Source organism: Lissotriton vulgaris, chromosome 1_1 (genome assembly GCF_964263255.1).
Source record: "Lissotriton vulgaris chromosome 1_1, aLisVul1.2, whole genome shotgun sequence".
NCBI lineage: Eukaryota > Metazoa > Chordata > Amphibia > Caudata > Salamandridae > Lissotriton > Lissotriton vulgaris.
The window spans coordinates 1,810,267,160-1,810,293,559 of NC_141685.1; the positions used below are offsets into that span (position 1 = coordinate 1,810,267,160).

Genomic DNA, 26,400 nt, shown 5'->3' on the forward strand with positions numbered 1-26,400 from the left:
CAGCCAGCACCACTCACAGCACCAACACCTCGTGCGGACAGGGCCACCCCTGCAGCCACTGCAGTGCAGCCACCACCACCAACACAACCACCACCCCGTGCCGCCACAGCAGTGGTACAGGCTCCTCCACCATCGCCTCGGAGGCAGACGAGGCACACACCAGCCGGCAGGTCACAAACCAGCGCACAGAGGCGCCAGCAGCGCTAGGGCCCAGAAGGCACCGGCAGGGCATTAGAAGCACCAGACCCAGGCCTGGTCATTGAACGCCGCATGCTGGCGGTGCACCGCACGCAGGCACGCCACATGGCAGCAATGCTTGCACAGATGCAGGCAAACGGACAACATATTGCCCAGATGACAGCAGCTGTGAGACAGAACAACTAGCTGCTTGTCTCCCAGCAGGACATGACCCGTCGACGCCACCGCCAACTACTGGCCCGCATATCGGCCTACACTAGGTCTAATCATGTTGTTGGCCACGCCACATCTCAGCTGGCACGACGGTCACTTGCTATGCAGGCCCAAAAGGTGCAGTGTTGCCAGGATGTGGCCAGGTCACTCGACCTACTCACTGCAGCTGTGCTTGGCAGACAGGCCACTGGCCAGGAAGAAGCAGAGGGTGGTGACGACGCAAGTGAGGCTGCGTCGACCAATAGCAGTGCCTCCTTACCACCGTTGCCTCCACCTCGCCGCAGCAGCAGGCCAACATCAGGGAGTAGGGCCAACACCGTCCCTGAGAATGCGGAGAGACGACTTGGGGCGTCTCGTCGTCAACACCGCTGAGGACTGTAAAACTATGAGAGAGGCCATGCAGTCGACCCCTGCAAACCCCCTACACCAGCATGGGGAGGTATGGAGGAATACACTCCCCATCACACAATTTTTTTCTTGAAGGCCTATTTATTGTGATGTAACATTAAAGAAAAAAGGTCAAACTTCATACACACTCATGTCATTATTTCATTCGTCATGCATGGGTGCAGTTGTTGCGTGCTTATCTAGGTTCCTGATCGATACTGTGACCTTATGCCCCTATTCGGCTATAAACCCATTTATTCCCTATATTGGCATAACCGTTCAAGTGCGATTTTCTGAAAAGTCATCTCTGGCCTCACACGAACAGAGCCACATTCCAGCATGACTCTCTGCTACTTCCTTTGCGACCAATTAGTGCAATGACAGAGCAGCAGTCACTATCTGATATTCCTAGATAACACTCCGAGTTCTTCAACAAGATAAAAACTTAGCAAACCTGGAAATCCCCGCTTGCTATGTTTTGATTAGTAATGGAACTCTAATGAGCAACTGATAACTGTCACTTCCTAGTGACATCTTTAATTGACGTCTTATGTCCAGCAAACTTGCGTCAAACCCGGCACCTGTCAGGTATAAATATTACCAACGTTGCCTTAAGCAAGAGAGAAATACGAGCTGTGAGTTCGTTGCCTGTTGCTGATGCTGGCTGCCTGCATGACCCTGTGTTGGTAAAAACTAGCACTCTGTCGCTGCAGCCTGCTATCCTGTGGTGATGAAGCTGCTGATTACCATTATCGCCGCTACAGCGCGAACTATGGTGCAGTACGCTTGAGGAGCCGAGCAGCCGTCCTCTGCGAAGACATCCAGCCCAGCTGCCCGCGGACGCTGTCCCCCGCCTCCTTCCTCGACGCGCTGAAGAGAAGCCGCTGCCTTTCTCGTGCAGAGAAATCCAGTCCCGGCGCTTCCGGTTTACCCTCGCGGGGGACTGGGATATCGAGAGAGACCCCTGAAGGAGATACCAATCCTCCATCATTCTATTCAGAGGTATGGTGTTGACTAAACCCTTAGACGAGAATTCTTGAAACAAACCTTGGCAAAAACCAACTTAACTTAAGCTACTTACTTACTCCCCTTTTCACGTGTTAGGCTTAGGTCAGGCACACTGGGGTAGGCTTAGTTAGAAGCACCAGTTGAGTATGTTAGCCTAATGTATATATGACTGTATATATGTTTTATTACTTTTAAACCATTGTATGGCTAAGAAACCATATCAATGCTTTTACAGTTCTATTTCGCAATCTTTATCTTACTGTACGTACTTTTTATAATAACAGTTATTGCAATTGATTTCTCTTGTACGAGAAGAAAGACTGTTCAATAAATGTTAACCCTTTATTGATACACGCCCGTCTCTCTATTCTCTACATCTCGTGAAAGTAAACTGCACTAGACTGACTGAGTGAAATCTATGTCTATTGTTTCACACGACCCTAGAGATCGACTCTTGATCTGAGGAGCAAAGTTGTCGTGTTGCACGGTTGTTGGAAAACTGAATCCCTTCTTGTCTGTGCCAAGGAAGCTGATCACTTCCTATGCAGAGAAGAAAGTTTCCAGTGACCTCTGAGCTAGTTGGTAACACAACCCAATTAAGTTTAGCATAGTCAGTGGAGGCCTGGAATATAAGCAGTTCCACGTCGATACTACTGTTTATGTTATTCCAATGCGCAGGGCCTAGTGGGAAACTAGGAACTACACTACATGGCGCCCAAACGTTTGGTAAGGCGATAAACTAACGCAAGACTTGTAGAGTAACTCAGTCGTGCATATTTCACAGACCCCTTTCTCCCGTAAAAACTCCAATAGACGTCTGGAGTGGGTGAAAGGTTAAAATCCGCCCGACCTTAGTAGGAAGAGATTCCTATGTAAAGCTCCGGTTTATTCAACGTTGAAGGATACAGTGTTCCAAAATATTGTGCACCTAATCTTTGTCTCCTTGGAGACCTACTCTGCAAAGCCTGCATTTATAAAAAAAATGACAGACAGTGAAGAAGAAAGGGAAGCAGTCAGACTTGCAGCCCAACTAATAGAGGAAGACTCGAGTCTCCTAGAAGCAGACCCGGATGCAATTATCATCCCGGTCCAGTTGAGAAAATCTATAACTTTAAAACTTATAGAAAACGGACTGACACCTCAAGATGGTACAGTAATTTTCGTGATAGAGGCTCACGAGTATCGGCAGACAGAGGTATTCTATTCATGGATAAACTTTCCAGCGGCAAACGCTAGAACACAAGAGTTTCACTATTACAAAATAGAGAAACCTCCGGAAGAGTACGCTCCTTTCGAGGAGATTGAAATTCCACTTAAATTTCAAGAGCACCTGCTCTGGTTTAATGGCGCCCTACAACACAATGATCACATAACTAGGCTCGGTCCTCTAGGTAGACCAGGAGCCACGTGGCCGGTTCTAGCCAGCTACACACCACATCCTGACATTGCAAAAATGTCTAAGGAAGAGCTGTTAGCACAGCTAAACACACTAATTAAAATACATAGGCAATTAGTCCAATATGTAATGCGGACTGCAACAGTCCAGCCAGCTGTTAATTCACACCAGCTGACCCCTCATCAGGGGAACACAAATAAAATTACACCACAGAACATACAGTCATGTCTTGGTAAAACACCCGTAAAACGGGAACAAATTCCTTTCTGGTTAGCCCAGAAAATCACTCAAATAGAGGCAGTATTTCCTGATACTACCCCTATAGAGAAACACAGAATCTTGACCATCTGCCTTCCTATGGGAATCGCACCACACGTGGAGGACTGCGACACTTGGGGTACAGTCTTTGCTTCCATTTACACAAAAACACACGGTGTTCCGTCTATGGCGGTAATACCAGAAGTGCTAAAACAGATTCAAAATGAATTCGGTCCAGAGCCCGCTTTAAATCTGGGTATGAAATTACTGAAAGACTTCAAGCAGGTCACGGCTATATTATTAGCCAACATAAAGGGAGAAGCAGCATCTGTGGCGATTCGCCAGAAGTTGAGGGAAACAGATATAAAAGATCCTGTTGAGCTTGCAAAAATCATAGAAAAATGCTATGAAGAATTAGGTAGAGACAGCTTGGGTGGAAAACCAGTTAAGCCCCAACTGCTCGAAAATCCTGAAAAATTATTTATTAAAAATAATATAAACACTCCTAAAAAGAGCTGGGATGGAAATAAACAATCCACTCCCAAGGAAAAAGTTTTCCAGTCCAGAGGAAGGTCTCCTCGACGGAGGGAAAGAACTCCGACTCGAGAACGCCAGTCTCCCCAACGGGAGCCCTCTGAGAAAAGATATAACCTTAGAAATAGGGATAATCTAAAAAAACCTGATAGATATCAAAGTATTGATACACGTCCCTCTCGATCTCTTCCACAGAATTCGGAAAGAAGAGGACGGTCAGACCCAGGAGAGCACACCAAGTCCAAAGACAAGGAACCTGCTCAAAATAAAAAATCTCAATTTCCTAAAAAGAAGGTAGCCAGTATTAGAGTAATCAACCATGCCGAGAATACTGAGGACACAGTTGAAAAACGGGGAGTGGGCATTGACAATGTTGGACAGTGCAGCAGAAATCAGTATAGCGCGCAAGATCTTGATGAGTCATCTGGAGACAGTGGACACGAATGAATACATTCAGGTTGAAACTGCCGACGCCAGACTTAGCGAGCCCCATAAAATATACGAAATAACATTGCGTATAGAGGGTGATAAGACTAGGAAAATTAAGGGTCTATTTTGGGATAAGCTCTCAAAAGGCTATGATATTCTGTTAGCCGAAAAAGATTGGCCCCCGGAGTTTGTCAGGGAGTGCCCTCGTGGCGAAGAAGTAATTATGCCTGCCTTCTCGAATCACATTCCGATTCACAAAAAATACACATATGCAAGGAAATGGGCAGTTGCCCAGGCACCTGCATTATATAAAAATCATGTAGGATGGGATGAGGACTCTCCTCCTCACAAAATCCAACTAAAAAGTGAACCAACTGCCCAACGGCAGTATCCCATAAAGCAAGAAGCTAAAAAACAGGTCAGGGAGATCTTAGATCAACTTGAGTACCAGGGGGTGATTGAAACATGCACCTCTCAAATGAACAATCCTTTGTTTCCTGTCTCCAAGCCAGACAATTCATATCGTCTTGTTTTGGACTACAGACATCTTAATACATGTTGCAAAACTTTTGCAGTACAAAACTCGCATAGTGCAGCCCTAATGAATAACATAGTTAGGAAAAAATACAAAACGACATTAGACATTTCTAATGGTTTCTTTTGTCAAAACATTGCACCAGAAAGCAGATATTTGACCGCTTTCTCCGCATTTGGGTCACACAAAAAATTCTGTCGACTCCCACAGGGGTTCAAGAACAGCCCAGGACTATTCTCAGCTAGGGTAACAGAGTTACTACAAATCTATGATGATGAAGCATTATCTTACGTAGATGATATTTATCTCACAGACGACGACTTGGATACTCACTTGAAAAGAGTGAACACCATCATACTTGGGTTCGCAGCAGAGGGTTACAAATTCAACTTTAAAAAGTCCCGAATTGCCCATCTGACAGTACTATTTTTAGGGTACGAATTATCAAGTGAAGGGAAAAGCCTAGCGGACAACTTCTTAGAGAAGTGCGCTGTACTCCAAGCTCCAAAAACGCTGAAGAATTTACAATCCATTCTAGGTTTTCTGAATTTCGGAAGAACTTACATCCTAAATTACGCAGAGAGGGTTAAACCTCTCTACGAACTAATTAAACCTGATTTTAAACAAATCAATTGGACTCAAAAACACACAGAAATTTTGAGATCACTGCAAACAGACATGTTAGCAAAAACAAAATTAGATACACGTGACAACACGATCGATCTTGTAATCCGAGTCATCCCAGGAAGATGCGGATTCACATACCTAACCTCTAATGAGGGAGAAAAGGTACCAATTTCAATTAAATCTCACTTGTACACACAAGCAGAAAAAGCATTCAGTCACACAGAAAGAACTGTGAACGCAGTGCAAATCGCATTAGCAAATGAAAGAGAACTAGCACACGGCAAAAGGATTAACATCCTCACAGCGGAATCCGCCTTCGAAGCGCTATTCAGCCTAGTAAACCTGCCTACAGTGTCACTGGATCCAAAATGGATACAGTGCATAGATTCTCTAGGAGCGGAAGACGTGAAATACTATTTCGCCCCGCAATACGAAGAACTGAATGATTTAGAGTATGAAGAAGAATATCCTCTGCCAATCGAAATTCAGCCTCTCCCATTATATGCCTGTATAATCTATACAGATAGCTCTGTACAGCATTTCAACGTAGAGAGAAAATCCTACGATGCAGCAAGTGCGATCATTAAATGTCGTTGGCTGTGCGGTAAAATCAAACCGAAAATAACAAAAACTGAATCAGTAAAGTACTGTTCGGCTCAAAGAACTGAAATCAAATGTTTAAAGATGGCGCTCGAAAATGCAGAACGCGAATTCCCCACACTTATAGTGTGCGATTCTCATTTTTGCGTCAACTCTTACAACAACAAACTGCAGAGTTGGATCGAAAACAACTACAAAGATGACACAGGTGCCACAATAAAGCATAAAAAGCTCTGGAACGAGGTAGCTCTTTTAAGTAAAGAACTACAAAAGACTCACGTGATTCACGCACAGAGTCTTCAACGTGATGGCGTTCACGTTGCAGGGAATTCATTGGCTAATACAGCCACCGCGGAAGCAACTAAACCGGCTTCCGTAGCCACAAAAAAGCGTACAGAAAAATACATAGACGGGGAAACCATGCTGGCAGTAAAAACGACCGTAAAAGGCGACTGTGCAGCACTACCCGTAAACTATCCACTCAATTATGCATACATAATCGATGCAAACTCCGTTCCGTTTGCTCGAATCCCTGGAGTGGGGGATAGAGTAATTCCAAACACGAACAGGAGAATATTTTTAATAGCAGATGCACATATGGGTTTGGGTCTGAGACACCAAACAATTAAGGTTTCTCTGACTGAATTACAATCAGTATATTGGTGGCCGGGAATGAGTGTAGAACACCAAATATATGCAAACAACTGTGAAAACTGCAATAGGGATCGCAGTAGTGAACCATGCTACCGGCTACCGATCAGAAACAGCGTAACGCTGCCTGCACCCCAACCTGCGTCCTATTAATTAGTTAAGACGAAAAGCACTTTAAAAATGAGTCCTCCAGCACTCGGCTGACGCCTAGAACTGTTATAAAAGATTTGCGAGTCTTTATCGGCACATACGCAATTACCACGTTCCATTCTGACCAGGGTCCTGCTTTCAGCTCTCGAGCTTATAAGGAGGCCATGGCTAGCATGGGAATTGGGTTGCGGTATTCTTGTCCGTCGCATCCCGAAGGGAATAGTGTGGTAGAAAGAAAAAACCGTGACATAAAGCAATCTATAACAGCGAAGGTATTAGGTTCAGGCGCTGGGTGGGTGAAACATTTAATAAGCGTCCAGACTAGTCTTAACAACATGCCAAGAAATTCTCTACAAGGTTTCAGCCCATACGAACTATTGTTCGGAATTAGAATGAACGTTCAGGACCTCGATAGTCAGATGTCAGTGGTACAAGAAGAAACAAAGCACTTTGATGTAAAAGATCGTTTGGCTGTTTTACAGGAACTGAATGAAACAAGAAAATCATTAAGCAACATAAAGTTAAAGCAACAGCCAAGTACCACTGACGAGGCACCACCTGCAACAGCCCCAGCAAGGCCTGTCTGGATTCCAAAGATTGGGGATCTAGTCAGAGAAAAGATCGCGGTGAAGAAGGAATTTGGGCCTTCTTACAGAAAAGCAGTACCTGTCTTGGCAGTCACTGGAACAAGATCAGTTGTGCTACCGCCCCTTGCTGGTAAAAAGGAGAACAGAGTCGTGTCTATCGATCTGGTAAAACCACAAGCATGTGGCCTATAATCAACAGTAGGCCCAGTGGACTCCCAAGAAATAACAGAATACCCAAACTTGCAACAATCCAAGAGGTTCAAACTGAAAGAGTAATCACATTCGATCAGCCTGCAGTGCACAATGAAGGACTATGCAATAATGCCATGGAACTCGTGCCTCTTGAAACACAGATTGAAACAGTTTGTCAAGAAACAACACCAGTCTACAATGATGTGGCATCAGAAAGTGCTACCGAGAGACAGATTGAAAGAAAAATCCCATCAATTGACAGAACTGCCTCTGGTTATTTCATCAACTTCGACAACTTCTCTGAAGATTTAAACGACCCCGAAGTAATGCCAGAAACAAAAAAGTATTCTGAAGAAAATACAACAGGACTCCTTCAACAAATCAAAGAACTATATCTGGATTCACTGTTGATTGAGCATTGGATTATTTCAGGGGTATTCATACTCCTACTCTGCCTAATTTTAGTTTTAATTTTAGAAAAGTTCATTACAATTGAATGGACACAGCAAGTCAGAACATCAACCTAGTCCTGAAACCACACAGATCATCCCACGTGAAGAAAAGAGAACTGTCAACAGTAAATGTCACAGCAATTCCAATACCTGGTGGGGTAGTATGGGAGAAAACAGACTATGAGATCTACGGTCCGGTTGAAATCCTGAAGTATCCTCATCAACTAAAGGTTTCCTTAAGTGACTTTGTGACTCCTAGTACATTCTCTGATGATTGGGACTTTAACAGTATTAATGACATGATGTCTGATTTAGTAATGTCAGCTAGATTCATAGATCATGATTATTTACAAGGTTCATCTAGTTATGAGCAGTTATTCTGTTACACCCACTATGGGGATCATTACTTGCATAAATCTGCACAGCCTAGAAATGTTTTTATGTATAATCAATGGGAACATTGTTCTACACCACCTAAAAGCAGTTCTAAAGCATTTTTTGAGAATTTCAAATATTTTTCAGGGTTTAACACCAGTGATGCAGAAACGTTTTATTATAAACTGTTAGATAAAACAGGAATGAAAACAATGCTGACAAATTCTAAATTGATATATTCAGAAGCATTTTATGACAAAATGACGACATTTGGTTTTGATTATTGGAAAAATAATATTGAAACGAAGACAATTTGGGGTACAAAAGATTGGCAGGAGCAAGGCATTGAAGCACTATTTAGAACCTGCATGATACCAGAACAAATGTTATTTTTAAATGACACTATACACCAAACATCTTGTCTTGGCCTAGCTAAGATCAAAGACCTTAAAACACCGTCTATACCAAAGCCAATAGCTGAGAATACAACCACAGATATTGAATTGGACGTGTCACAAATTTTACATTTCAACAGAACACATCCTGATTGGAAAAAGTGGTTAATCTGGCCTACAGACACAAATAGCTGTCAAGATAGATTCCTGAATAAAACACAGGGTTTAAAAATGACCAGATTAGACCCTAGATACTCCCAGAGACAACATCCAGGGATTATAACAACATACAGTGTAGGGAAACTCTGCCTAAAATGGCTAGCTACATCCACACTGGCTGAAATTAAGCAACACTTGTCTTTATTAAAAGATGGTGCTGATTTGCGCGATTTCATTCTTGGACCACGCAAACAGCGTCAAAAGCGTTTCATAGCGACCAGTATCTATGCTGCTTACAACGAGGCTTGGAAAGTAATGCAAATTGAAACTGCTGAAAAGATACGAGAAATTGATCGTATTAATTTGGAGAAATCACTTTCTGTGGTAGACAATGGGTTAACGACTCTGTCTTCCAGAATATATTCTTTGGACAATATTGTATCCTCTGCCTTTGATGTGATAGACAGAGATTTGCTAATGTTACAACATGGCCAGTCTCAATTACGCTCTATTATAGAACTAGGCTGGACGCTGCAAAACCTTCGTTCAGGCTATGTGCCTTGGCGTTTAATCAACACAACGTCATTATTTTCCAGTTTTAACCTTACTGATAAACAGATCAGTTTGGCACAGAAAGGAGCAGACTATACAATCCTGAGCATCGAAAGACTCGAGAGATTACCATTGACAATGTCAGAGAGTCCTGTCATTGAATGGATAATACACGGAATTATCACAATTCCGATAACAACTTTCCGATTTCATAAGTGCCTTGAGTACATACCTGCTGGCCAGTATGAACAATTGGGTAAAGGATATGTAAAATCCATATGGAAATTACCATACACTCATTCTTGCTATAGTGACGGCGACAAAAATGTATTTCTTAGTGGTGAGAATTGTAAACATTCACTAAGCGGTATACTTTTGTGTCAGGGTATTAATTTACACGGAGCATGTGATGGAAATTCAAACAACCTTTCATGCCACCAGCTAGTCACACCTGCAACTCAGATAGAGCCCTTCTTTATGCAACTCGCAAACGGGAGTTACATTCTTAGAACGGATCACAGGTGTTGTGGCCTCGCGCCAGGGACAAGTTATCTAGTACAAGTTACGTCCATGGTCAAATGCTGTATGCAAGCATTGTTTCCGAGCGGGCCTCCAGACATAGTGACTCCCCTCTGGCCTCGTCTGAATCTCTATTCTATACGAATTGATACTTTAAGCAAAATGAAATCTGTGCTTTTACAGACAACAGTGCCTATAACGTCATCTAAAGAGACGTATGATCTTCTAGTCGCAAGGACGGCTACTGAAGTCCATGACCTTTTATCAACAAATTGCCCCGTGCATTTCGTAGAAATGTGCAGCCAACTCCTTAACATGTCTAGTGCTACAAGCATCCCAGGCATATTTAAGACAGTCTTTACGGGACTGCTAACACCCTTCCAGGCAATTTTGGGAATCTTTCCTAATTTTGTGCACTCCATTTTTGGCGGCATACCACTATTTTTGGGACTCGTTGCAGGGATTCTATTTTTGACCATCCTGCTACGTTATGGCAAGCCTCGGCTCAGACATAGCTCCCATGGGAATGGAAGAGACAATCCTAGCAATGCGCTACAGGGACAGGATAACTAACGTCCTCGGATTGGCCAGGCTGAGAGATCTAAACATGACCTGGTTCCTTTCATTCAGACCGATATGGCAAAATTGCATTTTACCTGTGCTACGGTGTATGCTTTGCGGCGATGAATGCGTGTTGGACATCTGTCTTTCACTTCCATCAGCAGTACCAATGGACGTCGATACTTTGCTCAGTCCAATAACGGCTCACGCATTGTGTTGTCCCCAGCGGCTACCAATCCTGATGACGGCATTCGTGGAGACTCCTGTACTACAGCCAAGTGGTAACAGTGGAGCAAGTGACAAAAGCAACATCATCCAGGTACAACGTTCTGTGAGCATTGCTGGTCCTGCCTTCGATGACAGCAATCATTCTCACACCTGCCAAGTTACAGCGCTATCTAATTTGGTTGAACTATCACCTGATTTTGTAGACCAATTCTTTGCGAGCCTGTCTGATACGATGTTCTCACCCATAGAGAAACAATAACTTTTGAGAAGCTTTCCGACACACAGCGTTCCCATGAACTCTGAATTCGGCCTTCAGTTTTGATCAACAAAAACTGCCAGGAGCTTTGGAAATCTATTTTCTTTGAATTGGACAATTTTTCTAATATTGACCCTTTTTTGGCACGAACAATTCTTTGCTTAACGTAAAAACTATTCTTAGAGAACAGAAGCTTCACACTTCTATTTCTAAACACATCTAGAGACATAACAACATAACAACATAACACCAGCCTCTAGCACACATGTTATTACAATGCATTTTTATGTGATGATTTATCTCGCATTTCTTCTGTCAGAGATACTTCATGTGTAATTCTTTTTGCATAATCATTCATTGATTTTATATGCAATACCTTTTGAATGATTACTATGCTTTAAAAAACGTACAGTACCTAAATTCCATGTATTACAAGTACGCCTATTTCGAATGCATTTATGTATTTTGGGGTGGGCAATGTTACACATGCATCTAATTGCTTAGTTTTAGTAATTTTGATGGACATTACCCGTGGAGTGGGTGTTGCGTGCTTATCTAGGTTCCTGATCGATACTGTGACCTTATGCCCCTATTCGGCTATAAACCCATTTATTCCCTATATTGGCATAACCGTTCAAGTGCGATTTTCTGAAAAGTCATCTCTGGCCTCACACGAACAGAGCCACATTCCAGCATGACTCTCCGCTACTTCCTTTGCGACCAATTAGTGCAATGACAGAGCAGCAGTCACTATCTGATATTCCTAGATAACACTCCGAGTTCTTCAACAAGATAAAAACTTAGCAAACCTGGAAATCCCCGCTTGCTATGTTTTGATTAGTAATGGAACTCTAATGAGCAACTGATAACTGTCACTTCCTAGTGACATCTTTAATTGACGTCTTATGTCCAGCAAACTTGCGTCAAACCCGGCACCTGTCAGGTATAAATATTACCAACGTTGCCTTAAGCAAGAGAGAAATACGAGCTGTGAGTTCGTTGCCTGTTGCTGATGCTGGCTGCCTGCATGACCCTGTGTTGGTAAAAACTAGCACTCTGTCGCTGCAGCCTGCTATCCTGTGGTGATGAAGCTGCTGATTACCATTATCGCCGCTACAGCGCGAACTATGGTGCAGTACGCTTGAGGAGCCGAGCAGCCGTCCTCTGCGAAGACATCCAGCCCAGCTGCCCGCGGACGCTGTCCCCCGCCTCCTTCCTCGACGCGCTGAAGAGAAGCCGCTGCCTTTCTCGTGCAGAGAAATCCAGTCCCGGCGCTTCCGGTTTACCCTCGCGGGGGACTGGGATATCGAGAGAGACCCCTGAAGGAGATACCAATCCTCCATCATTCTATTCAGAGGTATGGTGTTGACTAAACCCTTAGACGAGAATTCTTGAAACAAACCTTGGCAAAACCAACTTAACTTAAGCTACTTACTTACTCCCCTTTTCACGTGTTAGGCTTAGGTCAGGCACACTGGGGTAGGCTTAGTTAGAAGCACCAGTTGAGTATGTTAGCCTAATGTATATATGACTGTATATATGTTTTATTACTTTTAAACCATTGTATGGCTAAGAAACCATATCAATGCTTTTACAGTTCTATTTCGCAATCCTTATCTTACTGTACGTACTTTTTATAATAACAGTTATTGCAATTGTGGCAATTCATTTCTCTTGTACGAGAAGAAAGACTGTTCAATAAATGTTAACCCTTTATTGATACACGCCCGTCTCTCTATTCTCTACATCTCGTGAAAGTAAACTGCACTAGACTGACTGAGTGAAATCTATGTCTATTGTTTCACACGACCCTAGAGATCGACTCTTGATCTGAGGAGCAAAGTTGTCATGTTGCACGGTTGTTGGAAAACTGAATCCCTTCTTGTCTGTGCCAAGGAAGCTGATCACTTCCTATGCAGAGAAGAAAGTTTCCAGTGACCTCTGAGCTAGTTGGTAACACAACCCAATTAAGTTTAGCATAGTCAGTGGAGGCCTGGAATATAAGCAGTTCCACGTCGATACTACTGTTTATGTTATTCCAATGCGCAGGGCCTAGTGGGAAACTAGGAACTACACTACACAGTGTTGTGATAGTGGTATGTGTGCACTAGAAACAGTTTGTAGTGATGTGGTTGCGGCGCCTGTGTCCTTCCGAAGGATCTTCTCCGCGGGCATGACGTACATGTGGAGGTGGCCGGTTGTCCCCTTCAGATTCACTGCCAGAGATGTCGACAGGTATCCGGCGCTTGGTTGCCATGTTATGTAGTATTGCGCAGGCAGCCACAATGCAGCAGCACACTGCTGGACTGTAATACATGGCCCCACCTGTCTTGTGCAGTATGCGGAACCTGCTCTTGAGCAGGCCAAATGTCCTTTCTATGCAATTCCTTGTCCGTATGTGTGCAGCATTGTAACGCCGTTGCTGGGGTGTGGCAGAGTTGAAGTAAGGGGTCAGGAGGTATTCACGGAGGGCGTAGCCACTGTCAACTAAATGAGAGGAGCAGATGGTGATTGGCTGTGCTGCGCAGTTACTTCATAGCAATGTGACATTGTTGACAAAGTGCACTTACCAAGTAGGTGTCCTTCACCAAACTCTCCCCTGACCAGTCGTGAGTGGAGGCCGCTGTGCCGGAATATGAAGGAGTCATGGGTACTCCCTGGGTACTGGGCCACAATGTCAGTGATGTATGACTTAGCATTGCAGACCATCTGTATGTTCAGGGAGTGGTAAGACTTTCTATTGCGGAACATATACTCTGTGGCAGCTGGTGGGCAGATGGCGACGTGGGTACAGTCTATTATTATTATTATTATTATTATTATTGCATTTATTGAGCGCACAGCTACCCGGAGGTTTCCCGGCGCTTGCCTTGGGAACCCGTCCTGGCTTTTCCCTGTGAGATAGCCCCTAACGGGCATCCCCAAGGTGAAAGCCAGGCATCCCGCCGCAGGGGGCCGTTGTGGAGATTAAGCAAGCTTAATGCCCAGAGTTGCAGAGTGAGAACCCATGATTAGAGCAGGCACCGAAGCGAGAATTATCGAGTCCGTGGACATTTGAGCTCAAGACCCTGCCGCGTCGGGAATTGAACCCTGGTCCCGGGTCTGACCTCAGCTTCCGGGTCTGCCTGCTCTACACCGTGAGCCACACTTCTCCACGTACATGGGGAAAATGGGCTACATTGTAGAATTGTAGCTTGGTCAAGTCCAATTCCTGTTGGCTCGTGGGAAATTTGATGTGACGCTGTAGCTGGGTGAGCATGGCGTCAACGAAAGTGTGGAGGCAGCGTGACATGGTGGGCTGGGATATCCCCCCAGCAGCCGCTACTATCCCCTGGAAACTCCCGGAAGCCAAGAGGTGCAGGCTACACAATACCTGCACATGTGTAGGCACCGCATTGGTACGGCTTGTTGGGTGCTGCATCAGGGGGTCAAGGTCCAGTATTAGCTGCATTATCATTTCCCCATTCAGCCTATATTTTGCATATATCTGCTCTCTGGTTTGGCCCAGCAAGGTGACCCGCTGGAGGAAAATTCTGTCCTGGATCCTGCGTCTCCTCTGTGCTGCTCGCTGTAGCCTTCGACTCCTCACCACCATGTACATTCCTGGCATTGTGGCACTCCAAAGGCTGATGCTGAAAGTCCTTATGTGTGATTGGTCAGGCCTGAACCTGTTGCTGATTGGCCAACGGTTTTTCAAATGTAATTTTTTCATGGCTTTTATGGTTACCACCTGCTTTGAGTTCTCCTTAATTTGCGCGGCGCAAACAGCGATTTTTGGGTTTTTCGCTATTAGCGATTTTTTATGAATGCCAATTGCGATTATTTAGCGAATTCGCAATTTATTTCGCAGAATCCGTGGTTTGTCGCATTTTCCGATTTGCTAATGATCGGCTACCGGGATTCTGCGAATTTTATTGCTAATTCGCTATTATTTGTTAGTGAATTCGCTATTTTGATGTTGAATGCCAATTACGTCAATTGCGCCCGCAATTGCATTTTCGCATCGATTGCGGGCGCAATTTCACTTCATGAATCTGGCAGTTGGTTTCTAAGCCATAAATTGCCTAAAACATATAAAATACATACAGTAATAAATAATGACTAAAAGTACTCAACTGGGGGGCGTGGCTTAGCGGGCGATCATGGCGGACGTGGCTTGTTAGAGCTCCCGCCGGCCCGTCGATTATCCTTTCAATTCTCCTGGCCCCCGGACCCGAAAAGCACATCACGGCTGGGGCAACGGTAGCGGACGACTCTGGGTGGCATCCGGTGCCGGGACTGGCGCGCCGTGACCCTTCCAGGCGGTGTGGCGAGCTGGAGCAGCGGGCGGCCTAGTGCCGGACAGACAAGCCGGGGCCTCGATTTTGGCGCAATTGGACCGGCGAGCACGCCCTGAGGTCCGCGGCGCCGATTTCTTGCCGCGATCCGGCACTGCCTGTGGCGGGCGAGCCACCACGCACTCCCCTGCCCTTCCTCATCGAGCAGGCGAGGAGGGTTGGCGCCTGGGAGCACATCGGAGGAGCTGCGGCCTACCTGGCCTTGGAGGAGCCTGGGCCTCGAGTTTGGCAGCCCCCGCCCGGAGCCACCTACACAGATCCTTGGCCCTGGGGTGCAGGCGCCTGGGAGCACAGGGAGCCGAGGGGCCAGGGGTGCGCCCTGCCTGGTCTGCTGTCTCCCCCAATCCGGGGGTCGCCGGAGCTGTGGCCGGAGGTCCTGTGGACCGGACTGGAGTGGCCCGTGCCGCATAGGAGGTGCCGGGCGACCCAGAGTGGACCTGGCGCCGACCCGCGGCGGAACCCGACGAACAGTGAGTGTTGGCCCCCCCCCCCCACATGCATAGTGCTGTGGTGACTGCTGAGGGACACTGTGCTCAGGGGGGTCATTGGGGGTCCGGCCCAGACTGCCGGACCAGAGGAACCCCCTGGCTGCCGCTGGGACACGCGGGGTACACAGGAGCAAGCTGACATAAGGGAAGAGGTGCCCCGAGCGGAGCTTGCACGCGCTGGGACTTGGCCTGCGAGGGTCAGCGGAGACGAATCTGGGGACCCCCCCTCTGTACCCCCTGGAGTGAACGGCGGCGGGGGGTGCGAGAAGACCATCACCTGGGAGGGTACCCTACCCTTGGTGGCCGTTGGAGTAGGGGTTGCCCCGCCGCCGGGAGCCGCCGGCGCTTTGAAGACAGTCTCGCCGGACTCAGCCTAGGCCATGACCAGAGGGGGGGGCGGACCCGCTAAGCAAGGGCCCATCGACAAATTCACGGAGCCACATGGCGGCTCCGGAGCGCAGGGTGGCCAAGGACCCGGGCCAGACAACGCGGCGTTGATGGCAGCTATCACCCAATCGAGAGATATGTTGGATGCCAAGATTGGGGCGGTTGGGGCCGATGTGACACTCCTAAGGCAGGACCTGCGCAATGCAGTGACACGCATAACAGAGGCAGAGTCCAGGATCTCGGTAGTGGAGGATGATGTCGGGACCCTGAAAAAGAAAATGGCGGCGATGGAGAGTGTCCAGAGGGGTCTAGCACTTAGGGTGGAGGATGCCGAAGGGCGGGCGCACAGGAATAACCTTCGCTTTGTGGGTTTTCAGGAGGATTGTGAGAAGGGGGGACATGGGACGCTTCCTTTCTCGATGGCTAGAGAGCTGGCTTCCTCCGGACGCCCTGTCCCGATGCTTCGTGAACGAACGCGCGCACCGGGCCCTGACGCAGAAACCACCAGCGGGTGAACGACCCAGGCCGGTGATCGCCAGAATTCTAAACTTTCATGACCGAGACATTATCCTGAGAGAGGCGAGGGCCAAAGACTCCCTTACATTTGAAAACCACAAGATCATGATCTTCCCCGACTACACCAAGATGGTACAGCAACAGAGACACTCCTTCCTAGCCGCCAAGGCTAAACTTTGGGGCCTGAAGATACAGTACTCCTTACTCTACCCGGCCCGCCTACGAGTGGTCTTTCAGTCTAGGACTCACTTTTTTGAGACGCCGGAAGACGTTTTCAGATGGACAGATGAGACAGTGAGGGTCAGGCCGCATTCCCAGCCGGGCCTCGATCCAGGTCACATGAGTGACTCATCGCAAACCCAGAGTGACCAACAAGCCCGAAGCCGAAAGAGTAGGAAGTCCAGGTCCAGGCGCCGTAACGCCTCCAACACTGGGCGCAATACCTCAGAGCCAGCTGCTCCGGACAACTCAGGTGGAAGTGGCTGAGGGGCTATGGGTGGTCCTGCCCGCCTGCGGATACCGGCCGCTCCAGTGGTGGAGATGGTTCCACCGGTGCCTTGCATAGCAGAAGACTGCGCTCTGTGTTAACTGTTAAATTCACTGCCTGCCCCACAACAGGTTCAGACAATGGGACGGGTTCGGGGTGTTCCGATACAGGGGCTACTAGCCTACTGCATGGTTGGGAGTGGTTAGAGGGAGGGGGGTGTTCGGGATCCATTGGTATGGTAGGCTTTGGGGGCTCTGTTATGGGCCCGAAGCCGCCCATATCGCGACAGGTACTTCAATGTTCTCTGAGGTATAGGGGGGGGGGGTGGGGGGCAGTTGGGGGTCTGGTTGGGGGACAGGTTGGGGCAGGGGTTGGGGTTGGCGGGGTGGTTGGAATGGCGGGTTGGGGTTGGGGCTGGGGGTTGGGGGGGTGACGGTTGGGGGGGTAGGGGAGGGTGGCACAGTGTCTGCGTTACTTAGGCTACTTTCTTGTGTATATGTGCGGCTCCAGGAGCCCAGGTCCTTACATCTTCTCCCCATTGACTATGGTTGATCCCCAACGATCTGGCCTATCAAGGGCAAAGCTACGAGTGGTGAGCTGGAATGTCCGGGGGATGCTGGATAAAATTAAGCGAGGGGCGGTGCTACAGCTGGGGAAGAGGGAAGGGGCGGATGTTCTCCTCCTCCAAGAGACGCACCTTCAGGGCACCAAGACCCTCAGTCTACAAAGATATGGCTATCAACAAGTGTTCCATTCTGGGTTTGCAAGAGGGTCCCGGGGGGTGGCGGTCCTGATACACCGTAGGCTCTCTTATGTACACGAGACACACTGGGTCGATGCTCATGGTAGATACGGGTTTGTTAAAGGAATGGTTGGAAATGAGCCAATGGTCTTTGGTAGTGTGTATGCTCCGCCCCCGTTGCAAGATGCCCTTATCGAGAAGTTGTTCGAAGTATGGGTCAATATCCCGGATGTACTGGCGATTGTGGGGGGGGGACTGGAATGATGTGATGGATGGACGGATGGACCGCTGCAGGCCCGGCAGGGAACCCCAGACCGCGGCGCCGACGAGGCTTCATGGCCTGGCGCAGGGCATGGGTTGGATCGATACATGGCGCTACCAACATGCCTTGAGCCGAGAATACTCTTATGTATCGGCAGTGCACAAGTCCTTCTCTAGGCTGGACTACCTATTCATACCGTCTCCCTGGCTGCCGAGGGTCGCTACCACGGCCGTACTTCCCCGTGGCATCTCGGACCACTCCCCCGTGTCCCTTGATCTGCTGCTGGACAAGAGGCGACAGCCCTTTCGATGGCGCCAGTCCGCGTGGCACCTACAGCAGGATGGCTATCGTACGCGTTTACGCGAGTCTATTTCCAATTATTGGACTGAGAACGACGGGCCAGAGGTCGACGCCGTCAGCCAATGGGAGGCGATGAAGCCGGTGCTCAGGGGGGTGGACATTGCCTAGTGTGCGGAGGCCCGTAGGACCCATCTGCGCGAGGTGGATGAGGCGGCGGGGCGGGTTCGAGATCTGGAGAGGGACTGTACCGTGGGTGACACGGACGAGGCGGTGGGACAGCTCCTGCAGGCACAGCAGTCGTACTCCTCTCTGCTACACAACGAGGCGCGCCAGCTTTGGCTGGCCACCCAGAGCAGAATCTATCAATGGGGGGATAAATCCAGCACTATGCTGTATAGAATCTGCCAGCACACCTTCAGGCCTCAGGCTCTACCGGGCATTCGAGATGGCCAAGGTGTCCAATTGGTGGCCCCTGAAGACATAGCTGCCAGCTTTGCACGGTATTATGCTGACCTCTATGCCCCCCGGGAGGTCCTCCCGGCGGAGGAAATAGAAAAATTTTTGACGGACATCCCGCCGCGCGCGCTCCCAGAGGAGGCCAGGGATCAATTGGACCTTCCACTTTCATTGGAGGAACTAGGCACGGCACTTGGGGAATTGAACACTGGCAAAGCCCCGGGACCGAACGGGTTTCCGTGCAAATTCATGAAGACATTTCACCTCCAACTGGAAGGGCGCTATCGGTTGGCACTGGAGGCAGCCAGGGAGAGCGGACTGGCGACACGCAGAAATTGTGGTTTTCTGTAAGCCCGGGAGGCCCCCGGAACAGCATTCCTCGTACAGGCCGTTTTCCCTTTTAAATTTTGAGGCGAAAATATTGGCCAAGGCCTTGGCAAACCGCCTTCTCCCGTATATAACCGACTTGGTGCACCCGGATCAGGCGGGATTCATGCCCCATAGAGCAACTCGACACAACATTCGCCGGGCACAGGTGGTGGTGGAGACAGCCCGGGCTGCCGGGATCCCAACGGCGCTCCTCCTGGCCGATATCGACCGAGCATTTGACTCTCTTAGCTGGGTGTACCTTAGGGCACTACTGTCCCGACTCAACCTCGGGCCGGTCTTCCTCTCGTACCTGGGCCTGCTCTACACGGACCTGACCGCGTCGGTGCGGGTGGCGGGAGGGGCGTCCGAGTCCTTCCCCATCGGGCGGGGCACCAGGCAGGGATGCCCTCTCTCCCCCTATCTATTCGCCCTTGCCATGGAGCCTCTGGCAGCGTGGGTAAGGATGGATGCGCAACTCTGGGGGCTGGAATGGGATATGGGCCCCTCCGACCGTATTGCGCTCTACGCCGACTATGTTCTGTTCTTTCTTACGGCCCTCAATCGGTCCGGGCCCAGGGTCCTGGAGATAATGAAAATTTTCGGGGAAATTAAAGGATTGCATCTGAATGCGCGGAAATCCAAGCTGTGGGTCCTAGGCGGCGGGGAGGAGCTGGGTGATTGGCCCTCGACGCTACAGAGCGCGGCGGGTGGCCTCAAGTACCTGGGCGTCGTTATCACAGATGCTCCGGAATTGGCATGGGAGCGCAATGTGGTGCCCGTGTGGGACAGGGTGCGATCGGACATCAAAACCTGGTCCAGAATGCCGCTCAACATATATGGCCGATCGGCGATCTTTAAAATGGTGGCTCTGCCGCACCTTCTATACCAGTTGCAGAACCACCCATACCCTATAGCACCTCAGTGGTTTCGCCAGGTGAACGCCGCACTAAGTCAGTTCATTTGGGCAGGGGGAGTGGCGAGAGTGGCTCTACGTACCTGCTTTCTCTCTACGTACTGCGGGGGCCTGGCCGCCTCAGACATTTTATCCTACTATCAGGCGGCACACCTGCTGGTGCTTAACGACTGGTGGTATGGGGATCGGGGTGACCCGACCTACGCCCTGGAGCGGTATCTGATGGACCCAGACACGGTCCACACCATTCTTTATTCGGCGGCTATCAGGAAACGGCTCCCCATGGTCACTCAGGTGGTCTTCCGGGTGTGGCGTGCTGCCTTGCGCCGCATGGGTTGGTGGAACAAATTGACGAGGGAGACCCCGTTGTGGCAGAACGGCCGTCTCCCGGCGCTGGATTCCCTACAGGGATTCAGGGGCTGGGATGATATCGGCATCTCCACGCTCGGCCACGTCATGAGGGGCACCACCCTTAAGTCTTTCCAGATGCTGAGGGAGGAGTATGACATGCCCAAAACCCAATTCTTTAAATATTTACAGCTGCGCCATGCGCTGTCTCCCTCTCTGGTGGGTTTGGAATCTCTGCCCGAGTTTAGCCCCCTGGAGGCCAAGGTGTTTATGGGGGAACTGGAGGAGTAGAAGATCTCCAACATATATCAAACTCTAGTCACACACTGCTCTTCCTCCCTCGATGGATTGCGAACGACATGGGAGAGGGATATTGGTGCATTCGAGGAGGAGGACTGGAGGGAGGCCCTGGAGGCCCCTAGGGGGGCGGCCATTGCGATGTGCCTCCGCTTTATTCAGTTTAAGTACCTACATAGGGCCTACTTTACCAGAGAGCGGCTGTGGAAAGCAGGTTTGATTGCCTCCCCCGAATGCCTGAGATGTGGTCGGGAGGTTGGAACGTTTGTCCATACTGTGTGGTCGTGTGCGAACTTGGCCAGGTACGGGGAGGGTGTTTGGGACTGTTTGGCAGAGGTTCTGGGCTGGGACCTTCCCCGGTCACCGCAACTCGGCTTGCTCCATGTTATGGAACAGGTAGGAGGTAACATATACAAACGTCACCTACTGGTCCTAGGCCTTACTGTAGCCAAGCGGGATATAGCCAGGGCCTGGAAGGACCCCAGGGCCTTTTTGTTGGAAGTTCGGCGACGGGGATTGGACTTTTGTATGGGACTTGAGCGCCCGATCTTTGAGGCCAGGGGATGCCCCCGGAAGCATTTCAAGATATGGAAAAGATGGGCGGACTACAGGGGACTGTGGCTGGAACCACCGTTGGCCCAGGACTCTGGAGAGGATCTTTAACAGCTGTATCCTGGGTGGTAGAGAGTATACGCACTGGGTATTATCATGCTTTATGCCTTGAGATTAGCAGACACTGTGTGGGGGGGTGGGGTGGGGCCGGGGGAGATAGGGAGTTGGGGGATGGGAGGGTCGGGTAATTAATGCAATACTGCTTGTACTGACGGCATACACTTTTTCATGCCTTTGTTCATTTGTCCTGCGATGTGCTGCGGGACGATGTCCCTCCATTCTGTGTTATGTCAGTACTTGAATAAAATTTTGTTCTAAAAAAAAAAGTACTCAACTGGTGCTTCTAAAATATGCCTACCCCGGTGAACCTAACCTAAGTCTAGTACTAGGGAAGAAGTAAGTGAGGAGTAGCTTAAGTTTAGTAGTTCTCTGCCAGGAATCTATTCCAAGAATTCTCTAAGAGGTCTAATCAGCTCCGAACCTTGGTTTTAGAATGAAGGAGGTCTTGCATCTCTCTCTCAGGACTCAATTTCCAAGATACCCGCAAGGGTAGGCCGGAAACACTGGAGCTGGATTTCTCGGCAGGAGAAAAGACAGAGTCTCTCAGTGCGTCAGCCGGAGGGTTGTTTTCCTTCGACACTTGCTGCTGCAGGGCGTCGGGCATGTAGATAGTCGATCTGCTCCAAACCACTGTGTGTTTGTCTGGGCAAACCTAGGCATATTTATACTTTGAAGGTGCCGAGTTTGACGCATGATTGGACTTAATAACGTCACTCAAAGGCTTGATTCTTTGAAAACTCCAGGATTTCTTGGAGAACTCAATATTCAAGCAGGGGGGAGCTGTTGAAGGCGGGTTTTCCCAAGAAATCGTTGTTGATTCTCGGAACTTAGTGGAAGTAGCCATGCCGTATTTGGGCTGCAAGGCTTAGGCCAAATATGGTAGTGATTTCTATGCCTATATAAGGATATGATAAAGTATACCTATATAAGGGCATGAATTGGGAACATTTACACTAGGGTCCTAAATTCATTTACAATACTTCAGTTGGCTTCCCTGCTTGTTCGGGGCTGCTCTGACTTACCTGCTCGTGGTTAGTCACTTGGACCTTGTGGTCCCGACACTGCACCTTTGTTATAAACTACATTCTTAGCTGCTGCCAAGGCTTGTTGGTGCCCCTGCCAGACACTGACCCATTGGCTCTCGACATATGACGTGGGACAGCTCATGAACGGTTTCCGGTCTCCTACAGCATCACCTGTTCCGCACAGCTGCAACAAGGGCACCATCAACCTCGCCTGCATCTCCAACATCAATGGGCATTCGTCTTCCGTGACTCATGATCACTCCTGAGTGGCATTGACTCTGTACCCTCTGCTTGCAGGTACCTCTCATCTTTAATCCACTTTTGGGTTCCACCGGACTCCTTCGCATTCTTCTCCAGTGGCATCTTTCCTGAAGTCCTCCATTGTGGTCTACGGCGGTTTCAAACGTCACTTGACACCTGTGCACCCGGCTTCCCTGGTGTAGGTATTGTGGTTCCTGGGGTATCCTTGGGTGGGGTGACTCTCCAACTTTCTATCCTCCACAGGCTTTCTTCAGGGTAGAATGGGAAGGGTTCTTTATTTTAAAATACAACTGTGACTTACCTACTGACTAACATTGAGCACGCATCTTGTTCCCACTCTGCAACTAACTTCCGTGGCGTCACTATATACTCACATAGGGTGGTCCTTGCATCCCCGGCTCTTCTACATCGTCTGTGTCCATTCTTGACTTGAGTCATAATTCGCATTCTACTATTTTAGTATATGGTTTGGTCTCCTTTAAACCAATGTGTATTTTTGCTACGTATGTGTTCTATTTCCTTAGTATTGTGTGCATTGTGTTTATATCTCTGGGTAGGAGGTAATACATTGTGCTAGTGAGTATTTGTAAAAAAATTACTATTTTCATAACTACACTATTATGCGGCAGACCCTGATGCAGAGGTCTAGCCCGGGACCAGGGTTCAATTCCCCGCCTCGGCGGGTCTTGGGCTCGAAATTCCACGGACCTGAGAATTCCCGCCTCGGTGCCTATTCCAATCATGGAGTCCCACTCTGCAACTCTGGGCAATAGCTTGCTTAATCTCCACAACGGCCCCCACAACGCTAGGGATGCCTGGCCTCCACCTTGGGGGTGCCCAGGAGTGGACTCCTCACAGGGAAAGCCAGGATGGGTTCAACAGCGGTATTCTTACAAGCGCCTTGAGACCCTTGCGGGTGAGTAGTGCGCTATACAAGTATCAATTTACATTTACTGTGTGATTCTTTTTCACGACCTATACCATAAGATTAAGTACTGGTAAAACAAGCAGCTTCACACTCCTTCTGGACTAAGCCTGAAGGCTGATCTCCACAGTTACAACTTAAGAGAGCTTTCTAAGGTTGTCTAAGACCACTAAAATCACCATAAGGGTAGTCTGGATTAGTGCAGGGTGCTACACTTACATAGGGGAGCACCATATACTGAGCCAGCCTCTCACATGCTACGTGAAAGTGTGGATGCTTTTCCACGTGGCAGCACAGCAAATCTTCTCCAGTGGGAGGCCTGCAACAGAGCAGCTGTAGTTGACACTGCTCTTCTTTAGTGGGCTTTAGCTTTCTTTGCCAGAAGTTTGCCCGCCTTGGTATGACAAAGTTGAATTGTCGCTGAGATCCATCTCACGAGGGTTTGTTTTCTTACAGCTGAGCTTTGAAGACCTTGACCATAGGCTACAAATAACTGGTCCGTTGTGTAAATGTTCTTAGTTCTTTGAAAATAGAATTTGAGGCATCTTTTAATGTCCAAAGTGTGAAGAGCCTGTTCAGTCAGTGTGGCTAGGTTAGAGAAAAAGGTCAAATGACAAGCTTGTTAAGGTGAAATTGGGAAGGAACCTTGGGGATGAATCTTGGGTCCGTTCCAAGAAGCACACACTCATCCGTAAAGCGGAGAAAGGGTTCCTGAGTGGTAAATGCCTGTACCTCACTGACCCTTCTGGTAGATGTGAGGAGGAGAAGAGCAACTTTCCATGCGAGGAATTTTAATACAGCCTGAGAGATAGGCTCGAAAGGCTGCTTCATCAACTGTGAAAGGACCATATTATGTTGCTATTCTCGAGGAGGAGGCCGCACTGGAGGGAAGGCTCTGAACAGTCCTTTCATGAATCGTTTCACAGGCTTTCTGGAACAGAGATAATGTTTGTAAAGAACTGTCGCAAGGTGAACCTTCACTGAAGAGTAAACTAGGCCTGTCTTGGCCAGGGAGAGAAGGCAGGGTAAGATCTGCCTAGGAGAGGCGTGGAATGGATGTATTTTGCTCTGCTGACACCAGTGACAAAATCTACTCCACTTTAACCTGTAAGTCTTATTGGTGCCTTCTGCTCTACATTTGAAGAGGATATCCCTTCATTCTTGTGTGAGGTTTACATTCCTAAATTTGTAGAACTCAGGAGCCATGCACGCAAGTGAAGAAAGGCTGTTAGGAGGCGAAAGGGCTTGGTCTCTGAAAGGAGAATCTCCGAAAACCAGTGTTGTCTGGGTCACTTAGGAGCCTTGGTAGGAGGCGAATGGGCTAGGTCTCTGAAGGAGGAGTAGCAACAATGCTCCTCCTTCATCTTGGCGAGGACTCTGGGAATCAGCAGGACAAGGGGAAAAGTGCACACATAAATCCCGGACCGGCGTATCTAAAGGGCATTCCCCCACAACCCTGAAAGAGGAAATCGACTGGGATAAAACCAGCATTTCATATTGGTTTCCATTGTGAAGAGATACAGCGCAAGTCTTCCCCACACTATGAATATCCTGTTCAGTTGTTGGTGGTCGGTTTCCCACTAGTGGCAGCTGTCTTTGGTCCTGCTCAGGGAGTTTGCAAGTGTGTTGTGGACTCCAGACAGATGTTCGGCATTAAGCAATATCTTGTGAGTTGTGAGTCAATCACAAAGCTCTTGAGCTTCCTGATATAAAATTAGAAATTGTGTTCCTCCCTGTTTGTTGATATAATACATGCTGGTTGTATTGTCAATATGAACCAGAACCAGAAACGAGGAGCTTGTGATCCTTGGGAGGAAGGCTTGCAGGGTGAGAAAAATGGCTTTGAGCTCCAAGCTAATGATGTATAGGGACTTCAAAATTGTTGACAACCGTCCCGGGATTTGAAGGTCTTGCATGTGGCCTCCTCAGTCCTCCATGGAGGCGTCAGTATTGATGATAACATCTGGCACTAGTGGTAGAAACATGAGGCCTTAAGAGAGATGTGGTATGTGAGTCCACCATGCCAGCATGGGAAACATCGAAGGGGAGATAGAGATCAAGTCCTCGAAGGACCATTCTGCCAGGATCCACTAGATTTGTAACTCTTCTTGCAAAGGTCTCCTCTTGAGGTTGTGCCAAGGGAACCAAGGTTACAGCTGAGGAGAGCATGCCTAGGAGCGACTTGAACAGTCCCACAGAAAAGCACTGTCTTCTTCCAATGCTTTAAGCTAAACAAGATAACGATGTTTGCCATTCTTGGGAAAGGAAGGCTTTGTTCTGTATGGTGTTGAGGTAGGCTCCCAGGAATGAAACGGCCTGATTGAGGTGTGGTGGGGGCCTTCAGCCAATTGAC

At 48.4% G+C, this 26,400-nt stretch overlaps 1 protein-coding gene across 1 annotated transcript in view; it reads right to left on the reverse strand.

Moving 5' to 3' along the window:
• The window catches only part of SYCP3 (synaptonemal complex protein 3), a 1,370,872-nt gene that overhangs the window by 297,849 nt on the left and 1,046,623 nt on the right, over positions 1–26,400 (reverse strand). The gene's annotated exons all lie outside the window — the stretch shown is intronic.